This window comes from Rhinolophus sinicus, linkage group LG02, assembly GCF_036562045.2.
Source record: "Rhinolophus sinicus isolate RSC01 linkage group LG02, ASM3656204v1, whole genome shotgun sequence".
NCBI lineage: Eukaryota > Metazoa > Chordata > Mammalia > Chiroptera > Rhinolophidae > Rhinolophus > Rhinolophus sinicus.
The window spans coordinates 140,039,712-140,062,588 of NC_133752.1; the positions used below are offsets into that span (position 1 = coordinate 140,039,712).

The following is a 22,877-nucleotide window of genomic DNA, read 5'->3' on the forward strand; positions in this document are numbered from 1 at the left end:
TACTGACTATATTCCCCATGCTATACTCTGCAGCCCCATGACTATTTTGTAACTACCAATTTGTACTTATTAATTCCCTCCCATTTCACTCATGCCCCCAACCCCCCACCCCCCATATCTGGCAAAATGCTCTCTATATCTATGAGCTTGTTTCTATTTGTTAGATTCCACATATAAGTGAAATCACATGACATTGGTCTTTCTCTGTCTGACTTACTCCACTCAGCACAATACCCTCTAGGTCCATCCATGTTGTTGCAGATGGCAACATTTCATTCTTTTTTATGGCCAAGTAACATTCCATTGTATACATGTACCACCTCTTCTATATACCCCTAAATATAAGGGTATATTTAGCAATCAGAGTGGCTTAGCTCATGGTAATTGAAATGTATAATTGCAATTTGCATTTCAGTTACTTAAACTTAGATATCCTTGATCAGGTTGAACGTACTGTGAGTAGAATATCTTTTTCCAAGAAATAAGTTAGAGAGACTCTGGAGAATGGCCTCACTAAATTGGTAAGTTAGTTTTCTCCAGAGTTTAGTGATTATCCCAATTCTTCCATAATTCCTCAGTGCTCTCGCCATTTTCTGGTAAGTTATGGTTTTCTGGTTGCCTTTTCCCCAAAAATTAGGCAATTTTTTTTTTCTTTTTTGATGCAAACTGGAAAATATCTTTGGTTTTATCTACCCACTGAATACAAGATGCCATCTCGGAATTGCACACAGATTCATGAAGGTATTGGAACAGTCGGAGCTTCTTCCTGCCTTTTCCTCCCTTTTGCTGGAGAACAGCAGTTTGTACCAACTGCTTTTCTGGGATGTTCTGCAGAGATTGGTGACTATTTCCTTCAAAATATAGGTCCGCAGCACTTTTTAATTGCTGTTCTCAGGTTACAGCCAGGTTCCTCTGCAGGCAACACACCACAGCATTCGAAATTTCTTCTGACATGAGAACAGTGGTTGATGAAAGTCAGGGCATTTTTGTAATCTGAAGAGCTTCAGTTGCATGTTGCCTCAGTACCTCAAAAGCATCTTCAAATGCTTGACACAGCTTGTTTTGTTCTCACAAACCATGGTCATTAATAAATTGATAATTCTGTTCATCAGAGCCCAATCTAGCGTCCACATGTACCAGGTGGAAATAACCTTCCCCTCTGAACCAGGCCTCTGCATCATCCTTCATTAGCTGTAAACTTCTGCCATTTTAATAGATGTTCTAAAGGAATTTAAATACAAAGGCCAAGCGGAGAAAATAGCAACAACCGCTTAAAGCTGGATGGTAGATGGACAAGTGATAACAGATTTAGCTTAAAGCCTTTCCCTGGGAAAAGCACAGAAGCCGAATATTTCTGCCAGAGAATCTCAGAAAAACTCCGGAAATGAAGGTCCCAGCTGCCTCTGAAAGAAGAGCTAAAATCCAGACACAACTCTCTTCACCAAGGCTGGAGCTCAGAGGCTGCATTTGCCAAGAGAGGGTGACTTTTCCATCCAGGAATTTTCTACCTGGGTTGGAGGAGCAGCATGAAGTGGATTAGACTCTTTTATATGGAAACGTCCAAAGACTCTCCCTGTTTTCTGCTCCATTTCTCATTCCTGACTCTACCACAGGTGACATTCCGACATTCCTGGGCCAAATGTGTTTGGGTTCTGGGGGGCTGTCTCTCCTTAGCTTTAGGTCTGCTCCACACATTTTGGATGCAGCTTCCCCTGCTATGCTTCATCAGCAACCCCCTCCGCCCACTTTCTGTCTCAGAAATGGGTAGAAAGCTTTTGTTAGCTACTGGCTCTTGTTTTTGTTTGTTTTTTTTGCTCTGTGTTTTTCTAAAAAAATTTATTATTGTTTTTATCAATATTTTTCACTTAATGAGAATTTAGATAGGAGATCAGACAAGAACATGTGCTCATACTAAACAGGAAGTAGATCAATCTTTCTTTGGTTAATATCTGTACATGCAAGTGCATATCAGTAATACGCATACAAATTACAAAGTGCAATGGTAACTCACCCCCTGACTTGAGGATTAGAACCGGGACAATATCAATGAAGTTCCCCACGCCCCTCCTCAATTATGTCTCCCTCCTTCACCCCAGAGGCAACCACTCTCCCACATTGTGTGTTTACAGTACTTTTGCTTTCTTTTATGGCTTTATCACATATGTAAACATATTCGTTTTACTGTTTTGAAGGTTTTATAAACATTGAATCATATATAACCTCTTGTGACTTACTTTTTTTTCATTTAACATTTTGTTTCCAAAACCTATTTATATGAATAGTTGTATTCTTTATTTTCCACTGCTGTGTAGTGTGGATATGCTGCCATTTATTTATTCATTTCCCTGATAGTTGGTCATCCTACATGTTTCTTTATTTCTCTTAAAAAAAAAAAAAATCATGAAAAATGCTTCTGTGAACATTCTTTTATATGTTTTCTGTTGCATATATACAAAAATTTCTCTGGCTTAGGAATGGAATTCCAGAGCTGTAGCATACACACATGTTCAGCCTTACAAGAAAATACCAAATTGCTTGCCAAAGACTTTTCTTTTTGCCAATTTACACTTCTAAAAATGAGTTCCCATCTTCCCCATTCTTGATAAAACTGCATAGTCACACTTTAGAGATTTTCCTATTCTCCGGGGTATAAAATGGTTTCTACTTGTAGTATTAATTTTTTAACTTTATATTTCTCACTGTGTGTTATACAATACAGAAAAGTCCACAGATCATAAGTGCATCGTTAAATTTTTCAAAAGGAATAGTTAGATCAAGAAATGGAGTATTACAATTACCCTAGTACTGCAGCCCCCCCATGCTCCTGTCAATTCACTCCACCCCTAAGGAACCACTACCCTGACTTCCAAAGGCATAAATTAGTTTATGTATGTACATTTTTGTGTGTCTGGCTGCTTGCCTCAGTGTAATGGTTTTGAGATTCGGGCATATTGAGGTGTGTGGTATTAATTTTGCATTCCCAGAAAGCTCATTGTAACTTCACCCCTTCCTCTGTTTTTGTTCTATGACTCAATGCATTTGGGACACAGAGGCTTAGAAGTGCTGCTTAGAAATCTGACTTCTGTTGTCCTATCCAAAGGGAAAACACAGAATGGGAAATGAGAGATGCAGCCAAAGAGAGTAGAGGCCAGAGAGACACAGGACCAGAGTAAGGAGGAACAGGGTAAGAGGGCCCGGGAGAACTTCTGTCAATGATCTGGGAGTGTCTGAGTCTCCTGGCCATGTCAGTGGTCAGCTTACTCTAAGTAGAATTAAATAAGTAATCTTGTATTCATTTATTATGTAGGGTGCTGAGGATTGAATAATACGCAGATCTTGCCCTCAAGAAATTCAGAACATGGGAAAGAATACCGACACATAGACAAACTAGTAATTACAATATAAAGTGATGGGAACTATATTGTCAGTGTAGCATCTAGGGAGCTATCATCTCTGCTTGGGAGGGTGGTTCAGGAAAGACTTGTCCAAGGAAGCACCCTTTGCCTTAGCTTTTACAGGGTAAGGAGGTGTTTGCTATGTGAGCAAAAATATAAAAAGTTCCCAGACACAGAGAATAATGTGCAAAACAATGACATCTGAGAAAGCATAGTTTAATTATGGGATCTGAAAGTCTTTCATTAAATAGGCAGCAGAGTATGTATGTAGGCACTGAATGTTGAAGACTCAGGAAGAATTTTGATCATGAGGCACCTTGCATACCATTGGAAGGATGTAGGACTCACTCACTCAACAACCAAAGTATAGGAAAATAACAATTTTGGATCAGTGTTTTGGAAGGGCTGAGGAGGATTGACTGGTGAGCAGAAGATTGAACAGAGGGTGACTCCAACCCCATTTGTAGAAATTTTCTTGCTTACTCCATTCTTGCTCTCTTCTAGTGCCCAACTGCTTCCGACTCTTTGGCTAAATGTCCTTTCCACCAGATGCTCTAACTTAGGACTTGACAACAGAAAGTGGTTTCTATGGTTTAGAGAATGTAGACGAAGGAAGGATAATGAATTCTGTTTAAGGGTCAGGCCTAGGATGTGAATTGGATGGCTGATGAGGGGGTGGAATGAAGTCTTAGGAGGCAAGTAGATTAAGAAACTATTTAAGGATGAGTTAAGCACCACGGTCACTGAGGTTACCCATGGGAGTGGTAGAATTGAGTTGAAGAGGAAGTAGTACAAGTTGGTACGAGAACCCTAAATGAATGTGAGGGAATCAACCAGCAGGAAATTGACAGTGACAGAAGAAGGAACAACTGTCATGACCTATCAGCACAAACTTGAAAGAGATGGCTTTCTGCACAAAGTGGGACAAGAAATGGTTTGGCAGTGACACTGGGCTGCTGAGAGAATGACAGCATTTCTCTGAGTCCCACTGCCGTAGTGTAAGGGAGGATGGGTTGCCTCCATGGAAGAGGGTACAAGGAAAGCAGTTTCATTGTGGGAAAGCCAGGTCCCATTCAGAGTAGGAAATGAAAACAAAAATTCAGAAAACCTATTTATTGTTTTCCTGTGATGGTTTTTATGTGTCAATTTGGAGAATTTTTTTTTTTTTAATTGGGGACTATTGGGGAACAGTGTGTTTTTCCAGGATGTAAAGTCATTGTTTTTCAATCTAGTTGTAGGGGGAGAGTGTTTTTAGATGAGATTAACATTGATATTGGTGAACTCTGAGAAAAGCAGATTGTCCTCCATGGTGTGAGTGGGCCTCGTCCAATCAGTTAAAGGCCTGACTAGAACAAAAAACCCGGCCTCCTCAAGCAAGAGTGAATTCTCCAGCAGACTACCATGGGGTATTATTTGCACCATTGACTCTCCTGGGTCTCCCGCCTGCTGCCCACACTGCAGATTTTGAATTTGCCAGTCTCCATAATCACATGAGCCAATTCCTTGTAATAAATCTCTTTCTTTATGTATGCACACATCCTATTGGTTCTGTTTCTCTGGAGAACCCTGACTAATACATTCATCTTTCAGATTTTTCTTGTACAGTATTTCACATTATCCTCAAGAGATTGAGGATTCAGGAAAGTTTGTTTGCAAAGCAGCAGAGGTTCCAGAGGGCAGAAGGCAAACATTTTAGAGGGTAGCCAATTAAGTCTTTGGAGTAAGTGACAATACATGGAAACTAGGAAGTTTGCATGACGAGAAGCCCCATGATACAAACTAAATTATTGTTCATACTGGAAATTGCAAACCCCAGGAGAGCATGGAAAGACTCCAAAGAATGTGTAATCTTGCTGTTGCTTGCAGCCTCTGCTGGTGCACTTTGGGAAAGAGGTCCCGTCTGCCCCTTTAGGTCATCTCTAGAAGCCACAGGGCTGAGAAGGCCCCTGGCCGCACAGGGCCTGCAGTGTAGCAGGGCCTAGATGTAACAGACTCTTCAAAACCTTTGACTCCTTCTTTTCTCTGAACAGCAAGTTCAGGTGTGTTAATCTCTGGGGCGTTGGGGAAAACAAAGTCCTTCCTCATGCTTTCCTAATCGTGACTGTCCAGTGGTGTGCATCCTTGCTTAAATCTCTCAGGGTAGAGGAAGCCAGCTTCTGGTGCCCATACCTTATAGCTTCCGACAACTGTCCCATTTCTCAGTTTGCCTGCAGCAAAGCTGTGAGGACCATCTCCTCTTCCCATCAGAACTCACCTGTCTAGGAAATGTGGCTCACTACTGTCACCTTCAGCCACACTGGTTATGAACAGGCTTGTCTTTTAGGGTCCCTAAAGGATTCTTCTGACCCTCAATTTTTCCTTTCTGGTCTATGACAGTGCCTGAAATTTCCACAATTAGTGATCACTTTTCAGTGACAGAAAAAAAAAACAAAACTTTCTGGTATCTATTCCCCAAGCCTATAATATCAGAAAGAGGGAGAGAAAAGAATTAGGGATGATACCTGATTATACCTAATTATCTTATTTCTTCCTAAGGCCCATTCAGAGAGGGAAGAGACTTATTATTTGCCTCAATTGTGCTGTTTTCCTTTTGTTAAAAATGTTTAGTCATGCTTAGTAATAAAGACAATGTTTTATCTAGGTGTCTCTGGTATTAACAAGTCATCTATGATTCACATTCTTCTAACAATGCATTTTACTAATAATACTTCTCGTTCTATGCAAGTGTATGGTGCCATCATCAGTATGATACAAAACCTTCCCTATCAGGATAATGCAGTTCATTTATCGCAATGGGACTTCAACATATAGAATGCTTTGAGAAGCCTCATATGAACATCTCCTCAGTATCATCCCAGTGTCCTTCCTGATGCTTTCTGCTGGACCGTCATCTTTAGGGCTAAGATACTGTAATTCAGTATTGAAATGCAAAAGCTGAATACTCAAGTCATCAACAATTACTAAAACCTTAGTAGTAAGTAGGTTTATCAGATTCAATCAGGAGTCTGAGGGGCTGGAATGGACGAAGGGTACACGTGGCTAAGGAATGGAATGAAAGGAGACTGAAAAGACTTAAAGCCTCGAGTTCTTCCAGAGAGGACAGATGTGGGGACGCTCCACAGGAAAGGCTCCGGGGAGCCAAAATGGCATGACCACCAGACCCTCAGTGGGGCTTCTGCTAGGCAAGAGAGTCAAGACTGTTGGAAGAGATGGAGCTAGACCCTGAGCGGGAACATCGAGGGTGACATTCTTTCTTGCCTGCTCTACCGCAGCCCAGAAGCTTTGCTAACTTAAAGCTTGAATGTACTGGAAGCAACAACAATGACTGTCTTAGAACTGAGAACTTGGTTCTGAAAATCCTTTTGCTGTCTGAGGTAGAGAGTAGGAGAGCAAGAAAAGTCAATGTAGGCAATGAAGGTGAACACAGAAAATAATGCTCTCTTTTTAAAGGTTTGAGTTGGAGGTTTCTGAGACAGAGAAGAATAGAAACTGAGAAGTAAAAATAAAGGGGCAGAAAGGAAGGAGACAGATATAATAATGCTAATGATTAGGGGTATGTTGAATGGCTGGGAGGGAGAGAGAACAGAGAAAGGGAAAGGGGAGAGGCACAGAGGAAGAGAGATGGAGGGAGAGAGGGACAGGTGGAGGGAAGGGCTTATCACCCACCACAGGCCTGAAGAGCTCAGATAAAATCTCAGCAGCTCAGAAACTTCTAAATGGTATAAAAACATCTTAGGAATGATGCATTCATTTGACTAGAAGACCAGAATTGGCCTGATGGTCATTTAAGTGAATGAAAAGCACTACAGGGTGTTTTGTGCAGTATTAGTCCAGCAAGAAAATAAACAGTGATCTATTTGATGTTCTCTGTTTCTAGCTTATCCAGTTCTATGATAAGAGGCCTCTTTTTGGAAAACATTGTGGCTAAGATCTAAACACGCATGCAAAGGTCTAACCAAAAGGAGACTACAGAAGGGTTTATACCAGAAAAGAATTATCCACCCCCACTCTCCACAGAAAAGCATGGTAAATGTGCCCGTCAAAAGTTGGCATTATCAATTTAATATAGTCAGGGATTATCTTAGAATCATAGAGAATCCAAAAACTAGGGGTAGAAATAACTTAGACAGTTAGAAAGAATTTTGGAGGTGATTTGCCTTAGCTGACTGGCTTTATGACGATAAGGTATTAATATTTACACTTGGCAGATGAGAAGACTGAGTTCTGAGGCCACCCAGCTAGTTAATAGCCAAGGGACAATAAAATCCTATGTTCCCATCTTTAGTACATGTTATCTAGAGTTAATAAAATATTTTTAAAAATTTTTTTATGATATTTTACAAAAGCAGAGTCAAAACCCCAATATTTTATTAAATGATAGGGTCCAGAAGGGAGATTCAGGGAGAGAATACTTATTCTTATCAAAAGAATAACTTAGAAATTTACGGCTAGATGACCTAGCATAGGAGATCTTGAAGAAAGAAAAGTTTTCTTCAACTGAAGTGTAGGAAGAGACAACTTTTTCACGATCTCTGTTTATCTTTCAAATTTTTCTTCTGCATTAGTTCCCTTAACCACAAATACCTACATAGAAACACAATGGGTTCTTCAATAACAGATCAAACAATTTGGCATTTCTTTGCTCTATTACAACTGCATAGCCACTGAAAGAGTCCCCAGGCCATTGAGAAAAAGTATGTTTCCCTCTTTCCAAATAGCACAAATTCCACTGGTGCCAAAAAAAATGTATACAAGTGGACACTTTGGTCAGTGTTGCTCAAGCAGTAGTTCGCCATAATCAGAAGTGTTTGGACGCTGATGGTAACCACTTTGATCACCTCTTGTAATAGCAGAAATCAAAAGTGACTTGTATTCATCTTTTGTTATCGGTATATATTGAGTACTACAATTTTAATAGTTTTTTCCGTTCTGAAATGTGTAAATTTTTTTTTGGCACCCTCTGTATGTTTAATTCATATTCTACTATCTGTATATATATTTTAAAACATCACTGATGTTCAAATTAAAGAATTATGAAAAAAATGACAAATTCTCTTTCCTGTTAAACTGTGGTGAAAACATCAAATTTCTTCTTTGCTTAAAATAAATTTTAATATATTAATCATAAGTAGATAGGATAAGTTTTTTCTTTGTTTTAGACTGAATTTCAAATTTCCCTTTTTGGAAGTTTTGGAGTACATTTTCATAAGACAAACTGTGAATAGAACAAGATAATAATATATAAAGGACAAGATGACAAATATAAAACTTTTATCTTCACAACTCAAAAGATTGACCAAATATTATAAGACTAAGAACACAAGAAATGACCTTCTGGACAAATATAATCAAATAGAGTTATAAGACTTGAAGTAACTAAAAAGTTCATGTCTTTGCCATTACATAGAATGATAACTAGATCTGAGGCTTTTTGATTTAAATGCAGAAAAATACACCCTACTCTGAGATAATTTTTTTGAATTTCCAATTGGAGATGAAGCATCTAAGCAATTTTTAAGCAGTTGAGGGAAATAAAAAGTGCTCATCAATGGAAATTTTAGTGGACTGATAGAGTATCATCAGGAATAAGTTATATTTCCTGCCTATTCAAGATGTCTATGAAATGAGATAATGAAGCAGGCAAAAATGTTCTCTTCAAATGACTAGTTATTTTTAGATAGAATTGAATAAGAGTCTTACTTCAAGTGATAGAACATAAAAGAAAACCAGAATCTGATTCTTGACAAAATCTCAGACATCAGTTAGCATAGCTTGCATCATTACATTAAACTTCACAACGATTTTCTTTGAATTTGTATGTCATTTCATTCCAAGGCATTTCTCTTCTTGATAGTCTCATCTTGGTAAGGCAGGAGGTATATTATTTCACTCATTACACAGATAGAAAAAAATGAGGTACAAAGAGATTAGGTGATTTGTTAGAACTGATTCTAGATTATAATATTCTCTTCTTCCTAATATACAATGTCTTTCTAATAAGGGGTGTTTTTCGAAATGGGGACATGAAGGCCAGAGAGTAATCATGTATATATATAGTGGATCTTTTGGGTGACTACTCTATAAATGAATACTCTCCTAAGGTTTCAGTGCCCCAAATTGCACTGGAGGTTTTGTTTTCTTTCATGCTAAGAGAAAGCCAAAGAATTTTAAGGCTTGCTGTAAAAAATAAAGGCATGTGATAATTAAACCAGAGGCAAGCAAAGGGAGAACTGAAGCAGCACAAGGTCAGAACTGTCAGAGTGATGCCAAATTCAAAAGGCATAGAGGAATTCCTACGTTATGGGAATCTGTGCCATGTGCATTTTAGGAGCTGATGTACTGAGTAGCTTATAATTAACAGTAAGTAAGACAGTAGACAATGAACAAGTATTCTCATTGTGATTTCAGTAACAATTGGACTGAAAATCAATTTAATGGAGATTTTAATAACACAACAAACCTAATTTAACATGATAAATTGATTTATGTTGTTGTTAAGAGACAATGAATATTGGCATCTGAGGAGTAGAAGTTTGCTGGATAATATAACTGAAATGAGATTACTGTGAGCCGGCAACAAACCCTTGAAATTTTTCAAGACAATGTTGCATATTCCACTTTTGTGAAAAAGTATGTTCTGTATTGGTGTCACAAAGTTAAAAGACAAAACTCAGATTGAATCTAGAAATGTCCAAGAGGGACAGTCTGTTACTAATTTTAACATTGTTGATTTGTTTATAGCAAACTATATTTATTGCGTTAGTATTTGAAAATTGATATACTGAACAAGTGAAACTCTGGAGAAGCAAATAAACTATATTTTTTGGTTTTCCATTGTTTCTTAAAATATATTTGGTGAGGATGAACTTTCCCTTCTATGAGATAACGCCTGAAACCAGCGCTAGCCTCATAGCATATCGTGATCCATCTACTTACTCAATAGTAATAAAAAGTCCTCTGGCCATTTTAAGTTGCAAACAAAACTTACAATAAAATGGTCTAGTTCAATATATTAACCAGCACTTCAATCTTTAAAAAAAATTTTCAATTAAGTTGACATTTAATATTATGTCATGTTAGTTTCAGGTGTACAGTGCAGTGGTTAGACATTTATATAATTTACAAAGTGATCCCCGGTAAGCTTAGTACCCACCTGGCACCATACATAGCAATTACAATATTACTGACAATATTCCCTATACTGTACTTTGTATCCCTGTGATTATTTTGTACTTATCAATTTTTACTTCTTAATTCCTTCAATTTTTTCACTCAGCCTCCCAAGCCCCCACCCATCTGGCAACCATCAGTTTGTTCTCTGTAACTATGTATGAGTCTGCTTGTTTTGTTTGTTCATTTTATTTTGTTCTCTAGACTCCACGTATAAGTAAAATCATATGCTATTCGTCTTTCTCTTCACTTAGCATAGTACCCTGTAGGTCCATCCTTGTTGCAAATGGTAAGATTTCATTCTATTTTTATTGCTGAGTAATATTCCATTGTATATATGTTCCACCTCTTCTTTATCCAGTTGGCTATTGATGGGCACTTAGGTTGCTTTGATATCTTGGCTGTTGTAAATAATGCTGCAATGAACACAGGGATGTATATATCTTTGTAAATTAGTATTTTGGATTTCTTCAGATAAAGTACCCAAAAGTGGAATTTCTGGGTCATAATGTAGTTCTATTTTTTAATTTTTTGAGGAAACTTCATACTGTTTTCCATAGTGGCTGCACCAATTTGCAGTCCCATTAACAGTGCACAAGGGTTCCCTTTTCTCCATGTCTTCACAACACTTGCTCTTTGTTGATTTATTGATGATAGCCATTCTGACAGATGTGAGGTGATATCTCCTTGTAAGTTTAATTTACATTACCCTGATTATTAGTGAGGCCAAGCATCTTTTCATATGTCTATTGGCCATCTGTGAGCCTTCTTTGGAGAAATGTCTATTCAGGGCCTCTGCCCATTTTTTGATTGGATTGTTTGGTGTTAAGTTGTATGAGTTCTTTGTAAATTTTGGATTTTAATCCCTTATCAGATGTATCATTGGTGAATATCTTTTCCCATTCTGTAGGTTGTCTTTTAATTTTGTTGATGGTTTCCTTTGCTATGTAAAAACTTTTTTGTTTGATGCAGTGCTATTTATTTTTTCTTTTGTTTCCCTTGTCTGTGGAGATATATCAAAAAGGTATTACTAAGGGTAATGTCTGAGAGTTTACTGTCTATGTTTTTTTATAGGAGATTTATGGTTTCAGGTCTTATATTTAAGTCTTTAATCCATTATGAGTTTATTCATGCATGTCGTATAAGAAGGTTGTCTAGTTTCATTTTTGTGCATGTATCTGTCCAGTTTTCCCAACACCATTTATTGAAAACACTGTCTTTTCTTGCCTCCTGTTATATTCTTGCCTCCTTTGTCATAGATTAATTGACCATATAGGTGTGGGTTTATTTCTGAACTCTCTATTCTGTTCCATTGATCTATGTGTCTGTTTTTATGCCAGTACAATACTGTTTTGATTACTATATCCCTGTAGTTTGATATCAGGTAGTGTTATACCTCCAACTTTGTTCTTCTTTCTCAAGGTTGCTGTGGCTATTTGGGGTCTTTTGTGGCTCCATATAAAATTTAAGATTATTTGTTCTAGTTCTGTGAAAAATGCCATCGGTCTTTTGATAGGTATTGCACTGAATCTGTAAATTGCTTTGGTTAGTATGGGCTTTTTAATGATATTAATTCTTCCTAGCCACGAGCAGGTATATGCTTTATTTGTAGCTTCTTCAATTTCTTTTTTCAATGTCTTATAATTTCCCAAGTATAGGTCTTTTACTTCCTTGGTTAAATTTATTCCTAGGCATTTTTTTGATGCAATTGTAAATAGGATTGTTTTCTTAATTTCTGATAGTTCGTTATTGGTGTACAAAAATGCAACTGATTTCTGAATATTAATTTTGTATCCTGCTACTTTGCTAAAATCATTTCTCAGTTCTAATAGTTTTTTAGTGGAATCTTTAGGGTTCTCTATATTCATTGTCATATCATGTGCAAATAATGACAGTTTTACTTCTTCCTTTCTAATTTGGATGCCTTTTCTTTCTTTTTCTTGTCTGGTTGCTGTGGCTAGGACTTCCAATACTATGTTGAATAAGAGTGGTGAAAGTGGGCATCCTTGTCTTGTTCCTGATCTTAAGGAAAATGCTTTTTCACTTTTCACCATTGAGTATGATATTAGCTGTGCATTTGCATATATGGCCTTTATTATCTAACACTTCAATCTTAAGTCAAAAGGAAGACCTCTAGTCAACATGTACCACACACACACACACACACACACACACACACACACACACACACACACACCTCCTAGCTGAAATGAGCTGCAGGTTGTAGTTGTGAAAGCCTGCATGGGGCAGGAGGAGAAGGCAGGTTCTTCACTTTTTCCCTTCCCCTTTCTCTCCAGCTTTCTAGTGGCTTTAGGATTGGCATGAGCAAGGAAGAGGAAAAAGGGTTCAGGAAAGTTCTTACTTGTCCCGTGGCTTTCCATCATAAACTGCCTTTGGGGATCTTGGAGGCTGGCAGAAGTTTAATGATTTTCTTGAGTCTCCCATGACTCTTTAAGGTCTCCTGTTGGGTCCCACCTAGACGACGGCTCTCCTTTGCTCTTGGTGGACAAAAATCCGCTCTGTACAGACTCTCATTGCTGTAGTACCCTTGCCCTCTCAGTTGGTCCTCTTGACCATGACTTAAAATGCCTTCAGTTCTGCTCCTCCTCCCACATGGGCCACATCTATTCCATGGGGAAAAAACCTCATGCTCTCTTTTTCCTACAATAAGTGTGACAATGGTTACTTGCCAAACTCAGTCCTCCACTCTGCCTACCAAGGGTGATTTTAGCTTTCTCCAGCTTACTATGGGGCCAGTTTGTGATGTTCTTCAGCCGCAGAGAATGCTTATGAAGTGATAGAAAGGGCAGCACCACTTTGGTGATGGTTAGGGGAGGGAATTGGAACCTAGACAAGGAAGCAGCTTTTGCCAAAGCAATGCTTCTCAATCTTTTTATGTAATCACACACGTAGAAAAGGATAATGCTTATTGGACTGCTGGGGTAAAATGGAAGGGATTTAGTGGTATTATTTTAAGACAAACAGAATTAGGAAAATGGTAATTGCCTAAGTTGTATAAAACTTCCAATTTTTAAAAAATACTGTGAAAACTTGAGCTCATTTCCATGAAGATAAACTTTAAATTTTGAAATGGCTACATGCAGTTCCTGATCAAGAATTTTACAGAGACTCTCTTAAAGTCCTTGAAGACATTTCTGATGGGAAAATGAACTAATAGGTAAAAACAAACAGCAGAAGAGAATGTATTACTTTTTCTCTCATTAATGGAAACTCCTTTCTCATTATTAGCTGGATTTTGCATGATTCAATTTCTTTATTGCATCTTAAGAACACAATAATTCTTTACAATTCCTTTTCTTTCTTTCAGTGTTGAAATTTCGGTTGGAATTCAAATCCAACTAAATACATTCATATTAATTATTTAACAGATGTCCAATCAGTCTTATTTTATTACCATAAACAAGTAGAGGAATCTCTATCACAACTCTTTCTAAAGCACAGAACAAAAAGTCATAGAAAAGTTTTTCTGCCTCACTATTAGGAGAGGACCAATAATAAAGGCCATTCTGTTTAAAGCAATTATATACATATTTAAAAAATACAATGGATACCATAAGTGATTTTAAGTTTTCTGAAGTCTTAAACTTTTAAATTATATATATGTCAAAATTTTAAACTATATTGTGCCACAGGAGACTATAAGAATAAAGTAGGCACTTTCTAAGTAATATAAGTGTCTAATCTCTATGTTGTACACCAAAAACTAATATAATATTGCATGCCAACTGTAATTGAAAAAATTTTTTTTAAAGAATAATATATGTCCAAATTGAAAAGTGAAGCCAAGCCAAGCAAAACAAAGCAAACCGGGGGAATTTCAAAAGAAATGAAGTAACATAGCATAACTATTTTAAATGAATATTCCATAAACAACATGACTCCAAAATGTCTAACTTGGAGTGTGAAGTATTTGATTAAACTTAAGCTACACAGTATTCTCAAGTACTGTATCAATATGAATAGAGCAATTAGTTGAACATTCACAAGGCCTTCATTTATGCTTTAAAATACTATGCTGCAGACATCTCCAGGAGCCCAACACCCACACAGATGCTGAAACTTCATCTCATGGTCTAGGAGATACTGGTGTAGGACATGCTCAGATGTCATGATCATTTCCTTGATGGGCTTACAAGTGGATATACGGTCATTTAAAATATTTTCCCAAGTCAATCACAAAGCTAATTTGCTTTGTACTCACATTATGCTACTAATCTTCAAAATAGGTTATTTGGAATTTCTCTAACACAAAAGCCTTTATTTTTTTCTGTTCTTTGATTACATTGGTTTAAATAATTTAATGTTTCAAAGTTGATTCTTCGGTGTTACGGACCATAAAATATCAGCATGAATATTGCTGGGCAAAATATCTGCATGATAGAGACAGTGCCACAAGGTTTTTCTTCTGGAAATTTAATCCTCACCTATCACTAGTGGTACACAGAGCATTGGCAATCTCCACTTATTTTATTTCTACCTAATGATGACGCAGTCCTGTTGGATAGAAACTATGGATTTTTTTTTTTCACTCTTCAGACTCTAGAATTTTAGGAAACATGTATTTATCTCTGAAGATGTGCTCTTATAGAAACTAAGAGGTTTCTAGCCTTCAAATTTAAGTGACATTGCTAAAATGCTGGCAAAATGCAGGAGTATTTATATTCTAACTTACATAGTTCAGATGTGCTACAACCAAGGGCAAGATTCTATGCTGATGAAGCATTGGTGAGTTATCCTTTTTAATCACGACATTATCCTGCAAAGCAATGAGATCAGTAATCTCTTCTTTATTCATCAGATCGATAGTCAAAGAATACTTTTGGAATTTTGTGCTCCTCTTTATAGTCCTCAACTATGTTAGTATAATGATTGCCTATTTCTTCTCATGAAACTCATGTCTTGTGTACGAATTCTTCTTTCTCTTTTTCTTACTAGATCAGCTACATTTAATATTATTTTGATTCCATGAAGATTTCCTTATTGTCGTGTCAATCTAGAAGATATTAATTCCATGATAGTCCAAGAGAAATGAAAACAATAAAATGTCAAAAAATGGTCCATGCAGTATAGTAACAATGGTCATTTTTCTATATCCAGAGTTTACCCTAAGAAAAGACCTTAGGAATATTAATTGGAATCACCTTGTTCTTAAATACTGTAGTTAAACACATCCAAAATATGGGTAGTTTTTCCCTAAAGTGTATACAAGGGTTTCTGATCACTGATAAAATGATAGATTACATCAAAAAATCCTATAGTTTGGAAGAGGGTGTGTGGCAGTATTTTCTCATTATTGTCTTAGGAACTTGTGTTGAATTTGACATTACTTACAAAATGCTGTGATTCATTTGCTTCAAATTTCAGAGTGGGGAGCAAATGCGACTGTTGATAGCATCGAATACAATTTGAATAATTCCTGCTCAAAGCTGTGACTAATTTTTTTTACAAGCTTAAAGGTGTTACAGAATCCCCTGGAACATGTGGCGAGAACACTGAACCTGAATGTGGTACATGATATTTTTGGAGCAATAAACTTCAGATTCACTGGGATCTCACAGTTTTCTGTAACCGTTTTTAGTTAGCATTGCAGAATTCTGTTCTTTGTCAGCAGTAGAAGCAGGGACAATCTGAGTCTCAGCGTCTGACTTTAGCACTGTAAACAGCAGCTTACATGCTGTTTAACCATGTGATGTCATCTTGGTAGTTTTAAGCTTATTATTAACCATTTTTTCAAGCCATACATCGGATCCCTTTTATTCTAGCCTTTGGATTTCTGTTTATATATCTGTATCACTCGCACAGGAACAGTACATGGCATTGAACTGAAAAAGTTATAACTTCCATAAAGAAGAGGGTTTGTCTTCATTAGTATTTGCCAAAACTTGAGGTTCCCTGATTCTAGTAGCTTTGCACTCTTATGAATAAAGCTTTCCAGACATGGCTGGGTGCCTTGAAAGTGACGAGCTTAAGAAGCTGTTTTAATGAATGACTCCACAGCAATCAAAATATACCTAGAATGATATCTGGCAACATCCCTGCTCAGTCTTTCTGGAAGGCACACTAGCTGGTGGCCAGAGGCTAGTGGGATTGTGTTATGATGAGCAAGTGCCAGATGAAGGTAGACCCAGAGGAGGTGAAGGGCTAAGGACGAGGTGTTTTCTTATTAGTGGATGCAAGGAAATAAAGTGGCAGCTATAGACCCACCATCTGCTTGTAATGCACTGGATGGTCTTGTACCCGTGGGCCTGAGCAGGCTGCAGGACTCCACATACCTGCACACCTCGATTATTTTTATCTTGAATTTCTGATTTGTTATGTTCTTTCATATCTACCAGGTCATAATTAATTGTACTTAATTTATTTTGGTATTATTGTATTACAGCATTTTTATGTTTCCTGGACTTTTAATTTTTTTATGGCCCAGTATATGATCATAAACATTCTCTATACCTTGCAAAGAATTAGTCTCTGTAATCATATAGTGTTCCATGTATGTCAAAATGGCTGAATCATATTGTTCAACTGCCTTGCTGATCGTTTGGACTGCTTGTCCAATTATGATTGTGGTCTCTCCTGGTCATTTTTTAAACACTGTTTTCTTAGAAGTATACTTATTTTCTGTCTTATTTTTTTTGAATGCAGGATTCTTTTGCTCATTATTATATATGTTGGATTTTCCTCTGCCGTCCAGAGCACACAATCTTATACAGGTGAGTGAGTGGGACACAGGGGGCTTTCTTGGTTTCTTAGTTCAAGACGACCCTCCTCTACTATTTTATCAAGAAAAGATAGTTTCTTTAATAAAGGGTGACTATTTTGGGGGAAAGATAAGCGAGGTTATTTCTCTCCTCCCGGTCCTTTGAGACTATCTTGTTTCATTAGAGCCCTTGTCTTCAGCTGCTTTCTTCTTTTCTTCCCAGAGCTTCCAAGGACCACTACTCCCTTTCCCCTAGAAGTGCCACCTTCCCCACCAGTGCCCCCTCTGGACCTGTGCGCTTTTAACCCCTTTCCTTTAACACCCCAGTAGCCAGTGCTCTGATCCTCCAGGTCTCAGCCAACTCTGAGTATTCTCCTTGAGAGAAGGGCTGTCCCTCCGGGTGTGTCCTTGTCACTTGGTTCTGATCTGCAAAATGCTGAAAATCATCTGGTGTTAATTGGTTGTGATTCAGTGTTTAATGGATTTGGGGGTCACTCATTTGGAGAGAATCAGAATTAGACTTCATGGAGCTTTGTTAATTACTGATTGCCCTTGCATAAAGAAAAGAGATAGAAACCATCTTAAAAGCTGCTTTTCTCCTGGGAGTCTAAGAGATAAAAATGCTAACAACAAACCGTAAAACTTTATGAGTTCATATGTTTGAATTATTTCAGTGTGCATTTTTTACTTCCAATGTAATTCCAGTCTCAATACTTTTTTCTTAGAAAGTGCAATTTTAAAGCTGTTACTATAGCTAGGCATTATATATATTTTTTATTTTTTTTACTGGGGTGACAATTATTAGTAAAATTACATAGATTTCAGGTGCACAATTCTGTATTACAGCATCTATAAATCCCATTGTGTGTTCACCACCCAGAGTCAGTTCTCCTTCCATCACCGTATATTTGATCCCCCTTTCCCTCATTTCCCACCCCCCACCCTCTCTTACCCTCTGGTAACCACTAAACTATTGTCTGTGTCTATGAGTTTATGTTTCTCATTTGTTTGTCTTGTTCTTTTGTTGTTTTTGGTTTATATAGCACATATCAGTGAAATCATATGGTTCTCTGCTTTTTCTGTCTGACTTATTTCACTTAGCATTATATTCTCAAGATCCATCCATGTTGTCACAAATGTTCCTATATCATCTTTTCTTACTGCCGAATAGTATTCCATTGTGTATATATACCACGACTTCTTTATCCATTCATCTATCGAAGGACATTTTGGTTGTTTCCATGTCTTGGCCACCGTAAATAAAGCTGCAATGAACATTGGAGCACACGTGTCTTTATGTATAAATGTTTTCAGATTTTTTTGGTAGATACCCAGGAGAGGGATTGCTGGGTCATATGGCAATTCTATTTGTAATTTTTTGAGGAACCTCCACACTGCCTTCCATAATGGCTGCACCAGTCTGCATTCCCTCCAACAGTGTATGAGAGTTCCTTTTTCTCCACAGCCTCTCCAACACGTGTTACTATTTGTCTTGTTGATGATAGCCATGCTAACTGGGGTGAGGTGATGTCTCATTGTGGTTTTTATTTGCATTTCTCTGATGATTAGTGATGTTGAGCATTTTTTCATATGTCTATTTGCCATTTGTATGTCTTTGGAGAAATGTCTCTTCAGGTCGTCTGCCCATTTTTCAAAGGGGTTGTTTTTTTGTTGTTGCGTATCATGAGTTCCTTATATATTTTGGATATTAGCCCTTTATCGGAGGCACTGTTTGCAAAAACCTTCTCCCACTCAGTTGGTTACCTCTTTATTTTGTCGATGGTTTCTTTTGCTGTGCAGAAGCTTTTAAGTTTCATATAGTCCCATTCATTTATTTTAGCTTTTATTTCCCTTGCCTTTGGAGTCAAATTCATAAAATGCTCTTTGAACTCAAGGTCCATAAGTTTAGTACCTATGTTTTCTTCTATGCAGTTTATTGTGTCAGGTCTTATGTTTAAGTCTTTGATCCATTTTGAATTAATTTTGGTACATGCTGACAGACAGCAGTCCAGTTTCATTCTTTTGCTTGTGGCTATCCAATTCTATATTTTTCAATCTAATTCCATACTCAGTATATGCTAAAGATCTACTGACATCAAAAGAATTTAATTTTGAATTTATTGTGGAGTCTTTCAAAACCTATTGCTTATTTGAAAGGAAACATTACTTGAGTCTAACTGAAATAAAAAAGATGATTCAAATGCATTTAGTTATAAAAATACAACTTAATGTATTTTTAATATAATTTTAATATTTAAGATTGGGTTTGTTCAAAGATTATTCTCATAGAGCATGACTATGCCAATTATTTTCTAATGCCTTTTAATAGTTTGAAAACATTAAAAAATATTCAGAACAATATCACCATAATCAAATGTTCCATTTATACTGCCTTCTCCTCCAAGAAAATTAGCATTTCTGTGCCATCAAAGAAGCTGATATACTCTAATAGTTATCCAACAATTCAAATCGATAGAAAACTTGACTCATGTGTAAGGTGCTGCAAAGGATAGAAGAACAAATGCAAGACATGAACTTTGAGGAGTTCAGAAATTTAAAAGGAGACAGTTGGGACTTAAAAAGTTAAAAAACATATGATTCTAAATCGTACTATTAGGTTGGTGCAAAAGTCATTGTGATTTAAAAGGTTAGAAATAATTGCAAAAACCGCAATTACTGTTGCACCAACCTAATATAATAAAGGGAGAAAAAACCATATTAAGGAAGTACAAGAGAAATACAGATCATCTCAGAACGGGGAGACTAGGAAACGATTTAAAGAAATGTAAACCTGCCCCTCAGGCTGAAGCTCCAGGACAATAAATGGGCCTCTTTCACCTAAAGACTGGGGGTGTGTTTCAGTCTCCTGTACGCTCTGTGCTGGACGGGTGGGAGGGAGCCAAGAACTGTCTCCCCGATAGTTACAGTCCCATGGGACCCAGGAATGCAAGCACCCTTAGCTTCCAGAAACTGGCGCTCAAGGGGCGTCCCCTGGGTGTCACTCATGGGCACATCTCAGGATTTTCTTACATCCCCCTTCACGTCACCTTGTTCTAACTTTGTTAGTGTGGATCTCTATCCAGTTCAGGGAATTATTTTCGCCTATTCGCAAGGGGTTTCATTGTCCCACCAAACACACCCTCACTGTAATACTCTGCTGATTCTTTTTCTTCTTCACTCCATCTCCAACTCAGGCTGCACTAGGTTAGTCTCAGTTTAATGCCTCAGGGAAAAGATGGGTTAGGAAAAAACAGTAAAGGACTTGCATTTAGGCTGGAGTTCTAAAGTCTTGACCATGATGGAAACAGGGCTCCCAGCAGAAACAAGAGACTTGGAAGACCTTGAGACATAAGGTAAGGCTTCCCATCCTAGAGGCTAGCGTTTCCTGGGTTGGAGGAAGAGAGTCAGAAGAAAAGGGTAGATGCTGCCGCGTGTCAGGGAATGGGGTCCTGAACTACCCCTCACCTCTCAAACCTCCAGTGGGAATTCCCAGGCACAGAGGGCAGCTAGAAATCCTACATTTGTTTGTGGAGTCCAGGAGTAGAAGGGATCCAAGCCTCATTTCTGAGAAGAGCCCTAGGAAAGATGGAAGGGCCCTCGGGAAGAAACCACTGGAAGTATGTGTAGGCAGAAAATGCCAAATCCTGCACAGCAGTTGCCTGATGTTTCTTGTGCTTATAAGCATGTTAATTCCCCCTTTTCCTAACAAGCAATTGCAGAGTTGCTCATTTTGTGTGGCTCATTTTTGTGTACAAAATAATTGCTTATTTTGTGTGCAACTCTCTTCCTTGAAGGACGATATAATTTCAAGAATTCCTAATTCAACTGTTAGGACGATACACACATGTTTGGAGTAATGAGAAACAGTACAAGGAAAGTACCATCATAGAAGTTCAAAACAAAATCTCATAAACTATATATAAAAAGCTCTTAATTCTCTACGTTGTTATCTATAAAGCTGAATTTTAATTCCATTTGAGAAAGGAAACAGATCTGTTTAATTCTTGGAGGAAGTAGAGATGATCTCATGTTTTACTCTAAGCATACACATTGGCACTTAGCCAAAACTCAAGAGAAAAGAGAAGAAAACATTAACAATCTCTTTCGATAGCAACCTTTTCTAATTTTTCTCTCCCTATACTCACTTGTCCTACCTAAAAGGAGGTGTATCCCTTTGATGTACATTATCCTAAATTTTTGTTATGTTGCTATGGGTGAGTGGGTAACTGATTATTTATAAAAGGCAACTACAAAGTGGTTTCTGATGTATATTTTCTTTTCTTGCTTGAAAACAGAAGTTTATAACAATTGCGCAATGTAGTTGTAGAACATACACTGCCATTGCATAAGTTTTGAAATTTAGAACCATTTTTGTCTGTTTTCATACTCAAAGCAAGGCAATTAGTCCAATCAGAACTTTCAAAGCCCAATTAAAAGCCTTGCTTTTTTCACATAATCTAAATCCCAAATGACTCAAAGATATTCCCTTTTAAGTTATAGCTGTCTAGGGAAGGACTAGTTTTGTACCTGACCAAAGACATGGGCAATTTTATGGAGGCAGTTCATAACTGATTAACTATATATAGGGTCCTAAAGGAAGGGTTGGTTCTATTTGTGCTCAAATGACTAGAACCCACAGTCTGTGTTTTCAAGGAGCTTCTAGTCTATTGAGACCAAATCTACATACTCTAAGCACTTTGTGAGGAATTACAGATTAATTTTATCATAAATTAATTTATAGAATAAATAAATCCTGAAGAAAGAGAGAATAAGAGTGTTCTGAATGAAGTGATTTTGGAAGGTGCTCTCAAAGCACTTTGGCAAAATAATTTTTGTAGGGTATCCGATGGACACTCGTCCCATTAGGAGACCACCTCAGGGATGATGTAGATGCCTGATCACTGCACTGTACACCTGAAGCTGAAGCTGAACAATAATGAGTGTCAACTACAATTACATATATATATATATATATATATGTATACACACACACACATATATATATATACACACACACACATATATATATTTACAAGAAGTGGAGTAAGCATCAGGAATAGAGACAGTGGAAATGTAATGGCTGTATGCGATGTCAGAGGGGTAGCAGATGTGGGGAGGGGATTTATCGCTGTGTGAGGGATATAAATGATAAATGTTTAAATATTGCAGTGTTCTGTACACCTGAAACTAATAAAAAATGTTTAAAAAAGACAAAAAACATTTCTGCCACCCATATGCTCCAGAAGGTATCTGAGTTGTGCCAAGGAGAATATATGGTCCCTTTTGAAAGCCTTCATTCTCTGGCAGAATGCTGCTTACTTAAGATGGGCAAGTAAGATGGGACAACTAAATCTGATCCAAAGTGAAGTGACTCACTGCTGTAATTTCTGCAAGGTTGTGACTTGAGTGGTTGAGTATATATCTCTATATCTCTGTCTGTCTGTCTGTCTGTCTGTCTGTCTGTCTAGCTAGCTAGCTAGCTAGCTAGCTATTTTTCAGGCCAGTTATTACCTTCTGAGTACTCTCCAATTTGACATATTCTTTGGAATTATCTCTATATGGAGACAATCCAGGTCTGTGCACATTCTGTGGTT

The 22,877-nt window shown here is 37.5% G+C and overlaps 1 pseudogene; it reads right to left on the bottom strand.

The window, feature by feature from the left end:
* Positions 1–353: 353 nt before the first annotated feature.
* On the bottom strand, positions 354–16,912 carry LOC109447758 (transcription factor Spi-C; annotated as a pseudogene).
* Between the last annotated feature and the right edge of the window lie 5,965 nt (positions 16,913–22,877).